At 51.0% G+C, this 12154-nt stretch overlaps 3 pseudogenes; all 3 read right to left on the bottom strand.

The window, feature by feature from the left end:
* Positions 1-51: 51 nt before the first annotated feature.
* On the bottom strand, positions 52-170 carry LOC143947431 (5S ribosomal RNA; annotated as a pseudogene).
* Positions 171-8810: 8640 nt separating this feature from the next.
* Positions 8811-8929, bottom strand: LOC143949298 (5S ribosomal RNA; annotated as a pseudogene).
* Positions 8930-9032: 103 nt separating this feature from the next.
* LOC143947610 (5S ribosomal RNA) lies at positions 9033-9151 on the bottom strand (annotated as a pseudogene).
* Positions 9152-12154: the final 3003 nt, after the last annotated feature.

The following is a 12154-nucleotide window of genomic DNA, read 5'->3' as shown; positions in this document are numbered from 1 at the left end:
GGAAACAAGCAAAAAAAAAAAAAACGAATCAACGCCAACAACATAAAAAGAAGCCTACAATAACTGGTATTCCCAGGTGGTCTCCCATCCAGGTACTAACCAGGCCCGACTCTTCTTAGCCTCCAAGATCAGACGAGATTGGGTGCTTTCAGAGTGATGTGGCCATGGGCAATCTCTTCAGGCACTCTCAACCCATCTTGGCCTTTGTCAAGAGGCTTCAGAGTGCCCAAAGAGAGTGCCTACGGCCAAATCACTATACTATATATCTATATCTATAATAATAAATAATATTTTTAGTTATTATATATAAGATACTATATAGGTGATTTGGCCGTAGGCACTCTCTTTGGGCACTCTGAAGCCTCTTGACAAAGGCCAAGATGGTCACCTTGGGAAACAAGCTAAAAAAAACAGGTCAAAGCCAACAACATAAAAAGAAGCCTACGGCATCCAGTATTCCCAGGCGATCTCCCAATCAAGACACTAACCAGGGTGGGCGTGACCTAGGCATGAAGGAGTGAGGACGCTCTTTTCCGGAGCTCCCGGTCCGTGACCCTTCCACACCCCTTTACCACAGTCTGGTCGCATATTTCGGCATCGCCGACATCCCCGCGCTTCGGCGGAACACAGCCAGCCGAGCGGGGTCCGCCGCTGCTGCCATGGACAGGTACTTGGTCCCGCTGCAGCCTCCGGCCTCCACGCCGGATCCAGCCAAGATGGCGCCCGCGGCCTCCGGCACTCCAGGACACGCGGTACAGAGGGAAGGTGAGCAGACTGCTATGCAGGGACACGACATGCCCCCGTTCTCCCCGCCTAGTGACTTGTCCCCGTGTCTCCCCCGCTCACTGTCCATGGCCTCGCTTGACAGCCCGGACCATAGCGGCCTGCCACCCTGGTTCCCTCACAACTCCCAACTGTCCCAGAGACCCTCCCGCAGTGGAAGCCTCATCCCAGGACCGAATGGCCAGGCTGCTCTCGCCTCAGACACACAGGGGGACCCACCGCTGCCACCAGCACCGGCATTATTGGGGGACAAGGCCATCCTAGCTTTACTCCAAAACCTTCCCACTAAAGCAGACTTTAGCTGTATGGCAGCCAGGATTGAAACGACCTTGCGACATGAAATCGCAGGGGTCAAACGTGACGTGTCGGCTACGAACGAGCGGGTGACCACCCTGGCATCGGATGTGACCTCCCTGACCACTGATGTTTCTGGCCTGCAAGCCGCACATGATACCCTTGCTGAAAGAGTCACACAGTTGCAACTCCTAGTGGATGACCTTGAGAATCGCAACCGCAGACGCAACATCAGGATCAGAGACTTGCCCGAAGCCGCTGGCCAGGCAGACCTCAAAGCCACAGTTACAGCTATATTTAACGCCTGTCTGGACCGCGCTGCTGACACAGTAATAGCCATTGATAGAGTCCACAGGACCCTGGGCCCCAGGAGCCCCACAGAGAACCGGCCACGTGACGTTTTATGCTGTCTCCACAATTACTCAGTTAGGGAGGATGTCCTGCAAGCGGCGTGGCGCAAAGGCAGCATTGATTTTGACGGGGCCCAAGTCACCCTTCTGCCAGATGTATCCCGCAAGACCCTCCAGATGAGACGCTGTCTGCGACCCCTTCTGGAACACCTAACTGAACGGAGGATTCCATACAAGTGGGGCCATCCGTTTCACCTTATAGTGCGCAAAAATGGGAGGCCCCTTGCGCTACGACACCCTTCGGAGGTCCCGTCCTTTCTGGAGGCTTTGGGCCTGCCCTCAGTTCAGGTCCCCGACTGGTTGGCTCCTGTTGTCCCCCAGGGAGCAGTGGCCCCGACGAACAACCCCTCAACCAGGCAACAGAGAGTGAGACGCCACCGTCGATCCCAACATCAGAGATCGCAGGCCCCTCAAGATCGTGAACCCTGAGAGAGTACAGTAATTTTCCGTTATTCCTGTGTTATACCCTTTTTTTTTTGTTTTCTTTTTCTCTACCAACATAGACGGCTGGAGTATCCAGCTTTGTGTTGTTTACCATGCCACGGGCCATTGTTCCCAGCGCCCCAGCTAGGGGAGAGGAAGGACATTGGAAGAACAGAGTTGGACACTGCGCTTCCTGGACGAAGCCCTGAGTTATTGGCGGTACTGTTCACCATTCTCGTTACTGTTTATCTACAGGTGCCCTAGTCTCGGCGCTCTTTGTGTTTTTGGACTGCCTGGTGGTGCCCCCGGGTGCCCCTGGGCGGCGTTCCTGCTCCCTCCCCCTCTCCTCCTCCCCCCCCCCCCCTTTTTTTCCTTTTTTTTTTTTCTGGGGGGGGGGAGGGGTGGGTGCCTGGGTGGTATAAAGTTATCTATACTCTGTGTTGAAAAGTTTAATATGTTGGTCTAATTATGCACTGTTCTACTGTTGTTAACTGCCCGATACCTGCTGCAGTGATGTTCTATAATGCGTTTGATGTCGTAGTTAAGATGCCAAAGAAGCTCCGTGCACGCCCGATTGCGACTGCATGGACCATGGGATGCTGGAGGGGTACTGCACCGACGAGTTCCTCCCTCTGCAGTGCCTTACCTCTTCCCCCACTAGGCCCCTCTGCCCTAACCGGCAGGTTCTCTCCGATAGGAGCTTTAGCAATTCCCCGATCTATCCCCACCCCTCCTACCCTCCTCCTCCCTACTAACTCCGGACCTTCTCCGCTTCGTTACTGCTTTTCCTTTTTCTCCTCCTCTTCCTCTGTGCTTGAACTCTATATCTACTACTGACTCTGGTGGGGACCGCCGGCCGGGTACCACTGCCGTCATGGCCCTGAAGCTGGTTTCCTGTAATGTGAAAGGGCTGAATGTACCTGAAAAAAGGTCCAGCTGCCTAACAGAATTGTGGCGGATGAAGCCCCAAATAGTTTTCCTCCAGGAGACCCATTTCAGGACAGACCAAATACCACGGCTTTATAGTAAGCACTTCCCCCTGGCCCACCACAGCACGTCCCCTACTTCCAAATCGAGAGGAGTGTGTGTTCTTCTTGCTAAAAACTTGCCGTGGCGCCTGTTAGCTGTCCAAGCCGATAGTGAAGGGAGATATCTCTTCATTAAGGGAACTCTCCACTCGCAAACTTTTACTCTTGCCAACCTATACATGCCGAATGTGGACCAGCTGCCGGCCTTAGAAGCATCCTTGGATGCCCTGGCTGCATTCTCAGAGGGTACTTTGATCATTGGGGGGGACTTTAACCTCACCTTGGACCCCCGCAGAGACTCATCATCGGGCACCTTTGCGATTTCTGCGAGAACGCGTTCACACATAAGAGACCTGCTACACTCCCACCGACTGATCGATGTGTGGCGTACGCTTCACCCACAGGATAGGGACTATACGTTCTTTTCCACCGCTCGTGGTTCTTACTCACGTATAGATATGTTTTTAGTCGCCCACAATGCTATCCCGGCGGTCACAGACGCTCAGATAGGCCACATAGCCCTGTCTGACCATGCCCCGATTTCTTTGATGCTGAAGCTACAACAGGAGTCGCGTGGTCAGTCCTGGTGGAGACTGAACGAGTCTCTCCTGAAGGACCCTGAGACCCACGCAGACCTGCTTAGGGAATTAGAAAGTTACTTTGATCATAACCGTGATTCTGTTTCCAACCCCCTCATGTTATGGGCGGCTCATAAATGCTACATTAGGGGCATTCTTATTAAACATGGTCATAGACTCAAAGTGGCCAAAACTGAGGCTCTCTCCAAACTTATTGCCAAGTTGCATGCGTGTGAACAACGACACAAATCCCAGCCGACTGCTGCGCTGGAGGTGGAGGTGAGAGATCTTAGAGAACAAATCAGAGATTTCTCTCTCTTTCAGGCTAGAACCAGACTCATGTGGGTCCGCAGGACGTATTATGAATATGGAGTCAAGTGTAGTAGGTCCCTAGCGAACTCCCTGCGTGCCCAACGCAACGCGTCCTTCATTCCAACCATAACCTCCCCTTCGGGTGCCAAGCTTCATGATTCACGGGAGATAGCGGAGTGTTTCCGATCTTTCTATGAAGTCCTTTATAACTTGCACCCCCGGGACTCAGGAGACGCCCTCCAGGCCGGCACAGCGGCCATTGACGAGTACCTAGCTTCGGCAAACCTCCCGTCGCTGGTTCCCCCGGACCCACATCTGATTTTCCAATTGAATTTCCAACCGCTTCTAAAATATGTTGCCGTAGATCTAGAGAGGTGGTCAAAGTTGGCGACCTCTTGGTTTGGGAGATGCAATGTGCTCAAAATGAATGTAATGCCCAGACTCTTGTATCTATTACAAGCCTTACCGATAAAAATCCCCCAATCATTTTTTAAAGCCATGCGCTCCATCTTTATTCGATACGTATGGCAGGGCAGGCCTCCAAGACTCAGCCGAACATTACTGCTCAGACCAAAAGACAAGGGAGGGATTGGCCTCCCAGATCCGGCATGGTAATATACGGCGGTGCACATGAACAGAGTAGTTGACTGGTGCAGACACCTGAAGGATAAGCTGTGGGTTCGTCTGGAGCGTGAATCCGTACCATTTCCACTTGAGGGTTTGCCCTGGAGTGGACCGGGCTGGTCGGGAGCGACGTGGGCACACCCACTCATTGAGCCAACGTTACAAGAGCTAGACAGATATTTTACCCTGACGGGCGTGCCCAGTTTCCCTTCGCCCATGACTCCTATTATTGGACACCCACGCTTTGAACCCGGCATGACGGAAAAGTCTTTCCGCCTCGACCCTGACCGGGACCTTGTGCGGGCCTCTTCTTTTCTTGGCCCTAGGACGTGGACAGCGGTCTCCACTATGTACGAGGCGTTAGCAACCACGGCCCTGGGACAGTGGAAGCTTGCCCAACTCTCCCACTTCTTGAAATCTTTGCCAAACAGTGGCGAATTCCGCAGACCCCTAACATCGTTTGAGGAGGTATGCTCAGGAGAGGAACCGACCCGAGGGTCTCTTTCCCTGTCATATCGCATCCTACTGGACCAACTCTCCCAGGGTAACCTGGTGTTCGTGGAAAAATGGGAGCGAGACCTGCATGTCCGGCTCTCGCCAGACCAGAAGAACCGCGTGCTTCTTTTTGCGCACAAGTCATCCCTATGTAGTAAATACCAGGAAATAGCTTATAAAATTTTGACCCGATGGTACAGGACCCCCACTGTCCTGGCGGCTATGTTTCCCGGTCACAGCCCTTTGTGCTGGAGATGCGGTGAACAAGCCGGCACGTTACTACATATCTTCTGGGAATGCCCTCAACTGGCCCATTTCTGGAGACAGGTTCTCAATATCATTTTTGACCTCACGGCTATTGATCTCCAGAACAACGCAGCTGCGATCTTCCTCAATCTGACCCCACTCTCGAGCAAGAAGTACCATAAATCTCTCTTAAAACATCTTCTGAGTGGGGCCAAGGCATGTATACCTAGCATGTGGAAACAGCAGGCCGCTCCACTGGTGTCTCACTGGTTTGCAAGAGTTTGCGACATCTACCGTATGGAACAGCTCACATCAGCGTTAGGCGACAGGGAGGAAGAGCACACTGCTCGTTGGTTGTCTTGGAGCCTGTTCAGGTTTTCCGATGCATACAGATCCTATCTGTAGGCTCTGGCACGTGTATAGAGGGAAGGGTCCGGTCGCGGGAACCCATCGGAGTCCTCTTTCTTTCTCTCCCTTCTCGTATACCACCCTGGTTCACTCTCTCCCCCGTCTGCCTCGTAGCACTGTTAGCCCCCTATAACTTTCATTCTTTCTACCCCCATACCCTTCTCCTGCCCATTTGCTCCCCCCTCTTTCCCTACCCCCTAACTCCCAAGTATAATTAAAATACATGGTGATTGCAAGGATCTTTTCGTTTTGTTCCCTCGATTTCCCAGCCAGGGGTTGGCGGCCCTCGGGGTGGTCCCGGCTGAGCTCTTTGACCAGTAGAATGAAGGTGACCGATGTTAGAGGCCCCTCAGTTTGGGCCTTGAGGGGGATCGCCCCGGGGACTGCCCTGGTTTATAAGTAGACACTGGGGTGCCAGATCATTAGAGTGGGATAACGTGGTGGCCTAGCCACGGCTGGGGCTGCTGCTGACATAAGTTGTTAGGTTTCCCCCGGTCCCCCACAAAGTATTAACTATGTATTTTTGTTAACCTGGAAAACTGAGGGATCTATGTCTTTTACAGTTTGTCTCTGTATTACCTGCAATCCGTAAATAAAGAATTAAAAAAAAAAAAAGTCACTAACCAGACCAGATCCTTCTATGGCACCTGGTCTTCCCAGGGAGTCTCCCATCCAGGTACTAACCAGGCCTGACGCTGCTTAGCCTCTGAAATCAGACGACATCGGGTGCTTTCAGGTTGATGTGGCCGTAAGCGTTCTCTTCAAGACACGCCCAACCCTCTTGACAAACGCCAAGATGGTCGCCTTGAGAAACAAGCAAAAAAAACAGGTCAAAGCCAACAACATAAAAAGAAGCCTATGGGCTTACAGCGGACCTTAAAAGATGGGACCCACTAGCTCTGTCATGGTTCGGACGCTGTAATGTGTTGAAGATGAACACGATGCCACGACTTCTGTATCTACTACAAGCCTTACCTATCAAAATACCCCAGACTTTCTTTCATGCGGTTCGCTCAATCTTTATCAAGTTCCTCTGGCGCGGAAAACATATGCGTATTGGTAGGGCAATGCTATTGCGACCGAAATTGCGGGGAGGTATTGGCTTCCCGGACCCTGCTCTATATTACACAGCGACGCACATGACACCGGTGGTTGACTGGTGCCGGTGTTCTGCCATATACTGTCCGGTCATGATATAGTGTCCACGCCGTACTGCGCATGCACAGTACGGAGCAGACGAAGCTTCGGAAAATCTCCAAAGCTGAACGCCGCCTGCGCGGTGAGTGGAGGTGGTAGCCCCACCATCCAAGCGGACATAGGGTTGTGAATATTAGAGGGTCCCTTGCAGGCGAGCTTAGCTCGCCACGCTTCGGGCTTTGCCTCGCTGCGCTCGGCTCTTTTATATTCTTACTCTATGTCCACTTGGATAGTGGGGATAGAACCTGGACTCAGTGCGCAGGCGCCGTTCATGCTCGGCAATTTTCGGAATGCGCAGTACACAGCGGACACTATCCGATGGGGGACCATATGTGATAAGACACCGGCATGGGGAACTGAAGCTATGGGTCAAGCTAGAGCAGGAGATGGCGCGGGTTCCACTGGCTGGTCTGCCTTGGGCGGGGAGGCCATTGGAGCCCTGTGTGACTACTCACCCGTTAATTGGCCCCTCGCTCGCCGAGATGGATAGTTTTTTTCACCTTTCCCACCTGACTAACTTCCCTTCTCCTATGACCCCAATTATTGGACATCCTAGATTCCCTCCGGGCCTGTCTGACCAGGCCTTTACCAGGCAAGCCCCGAAAGGGCTTCTGAGAGCAGCCCTATTTCTTGGACCCACGGGCTTGATTCCCGTGGGGACCATACTGCTAGAGCAAGTACCTGTTGCATTGGATAGCTGGAGAGCTAGACAGCTAATCCATTTCCTCGGATCACTACCTAACCATTCGTTCTTCTCTAGACAATTCCACCCCTTCGAGGAACTTTGCCTTTATGATGGCCCAGTTCGTGGTTCCCTCTCTAGGTCCTACCAAATCCTGACAGACGCACAATCCTCCACGGATCCACCCTTCCTAGCTAAATGGAAAAGGGACTTACAAACTACATTCTCCAAACCACAGAAGGATAGAATACTCTTTTTCGCCCAAAAGTCGTCACTCTGCAGTAAATGTCAGGAGATCTCATATAAGCTGATCACACGCTGGTATCGTACACCGGTGGTGTTGGCCAAAATATTCCCCGGTCAATCTGACCGCTCCTGTCGCTGTGGACCAAATGTGGCCCCATTCTCCACATTTTCTGGGAAAGCCCTAAATTACAAACATTCTGGCAGCCTGTCCTGAGACTCATCCACAAGTTCACAGACATTTCCTTAGCCAATGATCCCGCAGCAGTTCTTCTCAATCTAACTCCTATGTCGAGAAAGCGTTATCATAAGTCCTTACTTAAACATCTCCTCAATGCAGCTAGGGCCTGCATCCCAAGTCAGTGGAAAGAGCAATCTGCTCCAATGGTGACCCAGTGGTTCGCAAGGGTAAATGATATTGAACGAATGGAAGACCTGACTGCCACAATGAGGGATAAAACGGAGGAGCATGGGAACAGATGGTTCTACTGGACCCAGTTTCGCTTTTCGGAAGAATACCTCCGCGAGACATAGTAAGCTCATGGTGATTGTTGGAGATCGCTGTTCCAAACGTTGGACAGCTGATGAGCTGGTGAGCCGAGGGCGTCTCTTGCTCCCTGGGAGGGGACCCCATCCTATCCACTCTACCCACGACACCCCCTTACCCCTTCTTTTCCTTTTCTGCCATTTCCTTCCCCAATCTTCTCTTTCCCCTTCTCCCTCCTTTCAGTTCTACTATTTCCCTTCTTAACTCAAAAAAGGGAAAAGAAAATGGTATGTTCCGACCCCATTTGACTACTACACAATACTCTTCCCCTATCTATGGATATCTAAACTCTTCGAGGGTAGCAGGGCTAGTATCAATAATATTTTAAGTGGTAGAGGATCCCAACGAGATGGAGCTTTAATCTCATCTTGATATGACCGCAAAGCTGTACACGTGCTATTTTCCTCAGACGTCTTACCATTGGCTCTGATATCCATGCAATATGATCATTTGTTTGTAACTATTTGTATCACACATTCTGTGAAGTTGCCTTTGCATTGTATGTCGCATACTACTAAATAAAAAAACAAAAAAAACAGAAGCCTATGGCACCTGGTATTCCCAGGCGGTCTCCCATCCAGGTACTAACCAGGCCCGACACTGTTTAGCATCCGAGATCAGACGAGATTGGGCTCTTTCAGGGTGATGCTGCTGTAAGCGATCTCTTTGGGCACTCTCAACCCTCTTGACAAATGCCAAGATGGTCACCTTGGGAAACAAGCAAAAAAAAGAAAACGAATCAACGCCAACAACATAAAAAGAAGCCTACAATAACTGGTAATCCCAGGTGGTCTCCCATCCAGGTACTAACCAGGCCCGACTCTTCTTAGCCTCCAAGATCAGATGAGATTGGGTGCTTTCAGAGTGATGTGGCCATAGGCAATCTCTTCAGGCACTCTCAACCCTCTTGACAAACACCAAGATGGTCACTTTGGGAAATAAGCGAAAAAAAAACAGGTCAACGCCAACAACATAAAAAGAAGTCTACGACACCTGGTATTCCCAGGCGGTCTCCCATCCAGGTACTAACAAGGCCCGACTCTATTAGCCTCCAACATCAAACGAGATCGGGTGCTTTCAGGGTGATGTGCCCGTAGGCAATCTCTTCAGGCACTTTCAACCCTCTTGACAAACGCCAAGATGGTCACCTTGGCACTTTATGCAGGCCACCCTGGAACATATAGGTCTTGGCCCCAACATGATGAGCTGGGTAATGTCGCTTTACTCCACGCCATCGGCAGCGGTACGGGTGACCGAGTGGTGCTCGGACTCTTTCCCCATCACTAATGGGACGAGGCAGGGGTGGTCTCGGTCTCCCCTAATTTTAATTCTGACACTGGAACCACTTATGTGTCACGTTTGGAATGACCCGAATATTACTGGCATATCCAAACCCTCGGCACACCACAAAATTGCGGCGTACGCTGACGATCTAATTTTTTCCGTCTCCAATCCACACATTTTGCTTCCCAAAATACTTGCGTCTCTACAGCGACACGGCAGCCTATCAAACTATAAAAACAATTGCGCCAAGTCGGCTGTATTGAATATATCGGTCCCGGATGGTGAGGCCAAGAGGCTCCGCACCTCTTTTCCATTCTACTGGGCTGAAAAATCTATACGTTAACATCGCAGCGGATTTAGCGCAATTGTACCTGCTTAATTTTGTTCCTCTCCTGGATAGACTGAAATCTGATTTGGGAAACTGGCATGGTTTAACACTGACCTGGTTCGGGCGCTGTAATGCATTCAAAATGATGGCCCTCCCTCGGATCTTATACATGTTCCAGACATTACCGATCCGGTTACCCCCAATTTTTTTCAGACGACTACAGGTGCTGCTCCGGGACTTTATTTGGGCGCGCAAACTGCCCAAAGCCCGTTTGCAATTGCTTGCCAGACCAAAGGACAAGGGGGGTCTGGGTGTCCCAGATCTCAGACAATACTACAGAGTGACTCTGCTAGAGAGAGTCGTTGATTGGCATTGTAATGGCCCACACAAGCAGTGGGTGGAGATGGAGATTGAGGATGGATCCATTCCCCTATTGACCTCCCCGTGGCTCCTGTCCTCCCTACCAAAAGACCTCAGAGGTCACCCCGTAGTGGGAGCTAGGTTGGCTGTTGTGCGGAGGTTGTTCCGCTGCACACACATTGCTCCCCTACCATCACCAATGACTCCGGTTATAGGTAATCCAGACTTCCCACCGGGATTTACCAACAAGAAACTGCGACAGTTGACAGTGGTGGGGAAACAGCATCTGGGAGAGGTGTGGCCCACGGGAGGGCTCCCGACCACGCAAACTGTCGCCGAGCTTTCTGACCCTCCGCTTGACTTGTTTAGTGCTTATAAACTTTGTCACTTTCTTCTGGCCATACAAAGGGCCCCCTACACTCCTAGAGACCTGACACCCTATGAATCCATCTGTCACAAAAGGGAACCTGTGCGACACACCCTCTCCCTCCTGTACAAACTATTGAGTAGTCAGGAGGAGGAGTCGACCCCCACCATTTATCCACAAATGGGAGAGGGACTTAGGCATCACATTTACCCCACAACAGATAGGGAAGATCCTGACCTTAGTACATAAAGCTTCCATCGCAAACCAATATCAAGATACAAGATAGTCTCACGCTGGTATAGAGTCCCATACCTTCTGAATAAAATGGATAGATCGATCCCGGATGTTTGTTGGAGGTGAAATTCAGATATGGGGACCATGGGACACCTTTTCTGGGCATGCCCGACCTTGAGGAACTTTTGGGTTCCCAGTAGCGTGCCTTCTACACTTGACCGAACAGCCTGTTCGAAAATACAAAAAAACCCTCACAATGCAACTCCTGAATGCCGCCCGGGCCTGCATTCCCGCACTGTGGAGGCAGCCTCAGCCCCCATCCAAGGTGCTGTGGTATTCCAAAGTCAATCATATTCTCCGGATGGAAGAATTGACCGCCACCCTTCACAACACTGAAGAGGCATTTAGTGTTACATGGAGGCCCTGGAGGTATTTCACTGGTACTCGAGACTACATTCGGGAGGTGAGCAGTGCCTCCGTCCCAGAAAACGACTGAACATCTAACGTTTACCTACGTAGGCCATGTCTGCCCTGGGTGGCATTCCCCCCCCTCCCTTTTTGTCTTTATTTTTCTTTTTTTCCCCGTCGCCATCCCCCCACCTCCTCTCTCTCCGTCTTTGCACTCTCTTCTTCCCCCGTCCTCCCTTTTGACTATGCCTTGTCTCCTTACTAGCCTTCGGGACCCAGAAGAACCCCAGGGTTCTGGACATGACCGGCTCATATTTTACTCTAGTTCACGTAGGTCATGATAAGCTGGCTCGCTGTGGTCCCAGTTGTTCTCCATGATTACATTTGTCCGAACGGAGCTGCACTAGTTATACTGTACTACATGTCGGAGGTGGGGTTTCTCTATTTTCTGCATGAAACTGTAGGACTCCCCTCTGAGAACCCAGAAATATTTGGCTGCCTATTTTTTGTTAGCATGTAATTGTGACCCTGGGTCATGCTGTATGGTTGACTGTTATATTTATGTTGTTCTACTTAATAAAAGAATAATAAAAATAAAAAAATAAGTCAATGCCAACAACTTAAAACTAAAGCCTATGGCATCGAGAAATCCCAGGCGGTCTCCCATCCAGGTACTAACCATGTCCCAACCCTGCTTAGCCTCTGAGATCAAATGCACGCTCAACCCTCTTGACAAACGCCAAGATGGCCACTTTGGGAAACAAACAAAAAAAACAAGTCAACGCCAACAACATAAAAAGAAGCCTGCGGCATCTGGAAAACCCAGGAGGTCTCTCATCCAGGTACAAACCAGGCCCAACCCTGCTTAGCCTCTGAGACCAAACGAGATTGGGCGCTTTCAGG

This window comes from Lithobates pipiens, unplaced genomic scaffold (genome assembly GCF_037356315.1).
Source record: "Lithobates pipiens isolate NorthernLeopardFrog02 unplaced genomic scaffold, aLitPip1_a1.2 Scaffold_30, whole genome shotgun sequence".
In the NCBI taxonomy this organism is placed as follows: domain Eukaryota; kingdom Metazoa; phylum Chordata; class Amphibia; order Anura; family Ranidae; genus Lithobates; species Lithobates pipiens.
The sequence above is the reverse complement of the archived record's forward strand: the minus strand, read 5'-3'. Positions and strand labels throughout refer to the sequence as shown.